The following is a 2,970-nucleotide window of genomic DNA, read 5'->3' as shown; positions in this document are numbered from 1 at the left end:
CACGCTCAACTAGACCGTTCGTGAAATAATAATGCGCCTCTCCTGCGAGTATGCCGCGTAGGTCTTGCCACGGAGACAATGGGCGTGGTTACGTCCAGCCGCGACGGCGTCGTTATGGCGCACAACGCCATCTCTGGAGCGTTGTATACGTAACACTTTTACTATTGCACACTCTTAAGGATTCTTTACGGAGTCCTTGTCAGGACAGTAGGGACTCCTAATGGATTCCCATGACTGTCCTCACAATCTTTGAATGCTTGCCACAAGGATACCAATTCAGGAGTCCTTTGTGGGATAGCTGTAGGACTCCTATAAAGGATGTATAAAGGAATCCTTTAAAAGAAGCATATAATAGCAATATTAAAATTATAATTTGTGTATTGTGCATTTGTGCTAGAACGTACAATACTATACTAAATACTGTATGATGCTTCTTATTTATCAACTCTGTAATGCATTGTAATGTATTAACATTAGATTAAATATTTTTAGTTTGAAAAACAATTAAAAACGTATATTTGTCAAGACTTTCATTTTATTAATTTTATAATAAAAATAAACAATTTTGAATTTATTCTAATTTTTTTTTTAATCTCTCTTTTGAGTGACGTAAGAAGCTTGTTATTTGTATATTTATTGCATCAGGGGTAGTGGATGGAAACTTTTTTTGAACAGTAGGTATCTGTAAAATATAATAATTTATATAAATATTTTATGTTAATAAATATCAAGTTGAATACAACCATAACATACAATCACATCCTCATGATATATTATTAAGACTTTAATTATAAGTTATAACACTTCTACTGCAACCTTGGTGGTATAAATCTAATAAGATTCTAATCATTCTAGTAACTGGTAGGCATGATATATTTATAAAGAACTGCAGAACTCATCATTTAAAAAATGTTTAATTTTATTTACTTTTCAACTTCAAAAATATCTTTTGAATATTACTGGGATTTTAAAGTTAATGGTACTTGGTGACTGATATCACTGAAAATATATTGTAAATTATATAGAGTACCTGCCTAATAGTAATACTGTGCAATTATCTATGCTGCACTAATTAATCCCGCGTATAAAAAACCCACATAATTTTTGTAAAAAAATGTCAAGTTAGTAATTCATTTCAACGTTTAACAAAAACATATATGCGGGATTAACTTCTACAAATACATATATATATATTAAATTAATAAGTATTATATTTTAAAAGACATTAAAAATAAAAACAGAATTTAATTGTTTACACGCAAATGATATATCAATAATAGTAAATCCTTGAGACACCCTATACAACATTGTTTAAATTATAAAAATGATGGTCGTTGTATAAATGCCGACTAAAGTTTAAATATTATAACCAACATTACTTGCCTAAAATACATTGATACAGGTATAGTTTCACAAAGCCAATTTTCTTTTTATCAGTGTTATTTCTTTTTTTTCCAGTGAAATTAATTTCACAGCCCAACTCATCCGTTATAGTGTGTTCTAAAATTCTCCTCAATAGTACTGTATAATCTTGCCCGCCGTAATTTTTATATTGAGTACACTGTACATAAAATAAAAATCAAGTTATACAATATTATTAGAAGCGATCAAACTTTTATAATATTGACATAAGAGCTTGCAATTAAACTTATAATTAAAATCACTTAATCTTACTAAGTTTCCAACAAATGTTCTATTTTTCAACTCATTTTCTAATTCCTTTAATTGATTTTCATTAGCAGCCGGTAATAACTTTTTATACTTTGAAGAAAAAGTTGAGTCATCTTCTTGTAGGTTTGTCATTGTTGCTTTGCTCTCAAGAAGTTCATCAAGTTTGCTAATTATGTTAGCTTGGCCCCGCAAAAGTGCTTGAAAATATTCTGAAGAGTGAAAATAAAAGCACAATTAATATTGATTAAAATAATATATTAATTTTATAATAAATTATTGAATAAAATAAATTATGAATTAAAAAAATACTAATGTTAGATGTACATACTAGTGCATTGATCGATGTGTTTTGTTGAAGTCTCTTCTGTCTTATGGTGGTTTTGAATAATTTGTGATTCATGTTCTAAATTATAAAGACTATAATACATTTGGGTTATTAAAATAAAATTAAAAAGTCCTATAATTTTACCAGTTCCTCCACCACTGAGAATGTTACATTGAGTTGATGAAGGAAGTTTTTTAAATACTGGTGATTGATAAAACATTTCGGGACTTACACCTAATTGACAATAAAGTAATGGTATTTAAATATAATGTAACAATTTCACATTTTAAAATTAGTTATTATAATTTACTATGTTGGTCATCATTATCCTCCTTGTCTGAAGCTACATCATTTTTATAAGGACTAACAATGTAATTACTAATTCTTGGTCCTAGAATAAAACATTAGAATATTAATTATCACTATCAGGTATATTTTTCTAAATCATAGGAAAAAAAGTATTCATAAATATGAATTTACCAAAGTTGTTATCATTTATAGCATGAACATGATTTGGAGAGCTTGATGAGTGTCTGCCATGAGTTAGAGGAGAATACTGGGCGAGAATATGACCTGAATATGAAATAAAATAATAAAACAAATTTTTAAAGAATTTATGCGTTAAATGTGTTACCAAGACTATCATCAGCATCTTTTAGTAATCCACTGGGAGATTTAGCTTTTTGATTAAAAATCAGCTCTGTATCTAGAAAAATATAATGGAGAAATTGCAATCAATACCTATATTTAAGGAAAACTTCCAAGTTATTAAAGTTGTTATAATGTCTTTTATTATTTTCAATTAAGAATTTAGTTTGTGATTCATATTTTTGAAATTCGGAAGTTTATTTAATGGAAATAAAATCTGAAACTATTATAATTTATAAAAACAATTATTTTATTTAAATCTCATACAATATTTGAATTTACCGAAACAATCAACATTTTTCTTAAATAATTTCTTTTTTGATTTC

General features: G+C 27.5%; 1 long non-coding RNA gene across 1 annotated transcript; it reads right to left on the bottom strand.

Moving 5' to 3' along the window:
* Nucleotides 1–2,014: 2,014 nt before the first annotated feature.
* LOC111039675 lies at nt 2,015–2,357 on the bottom strand. The gene is made up of 3 exons (XR_002605123.1): nt 2,307–2,357; nt 2,141–2,230; nt 2,015–2,074 (listed from the first exon to the last, which is right to left on the bottom strand). It is a non-coding gene; the product is annotated as an uncharacterized LOC111039675 (long non-coding RNA).
* Nucleotides 2,358–2,970: the final 613 nt, after the last annotated feature.

The sequence above is a fragment of the Myzus persicae genome, unplaced genomic scaffold (assembly GCF_001856785.1).
Source record: "Myzus persicae strain clone G006 unplaced genomic scaffold, MPER_G0061.0, whole genome shotgun sequence".
NCBI classification, from domain to species: domain Eukaryota; kingdom Metazoa; phylum Arthropoda; class Insecta; order Hemiptera; family Aphididae; genus Myzus; species Myzus persicae.
The sequence above is the reverse complement of the archived record's forward strand: the minus strand, read 5'-3'. Positions and strand labels throughout refer to the sequence as shown.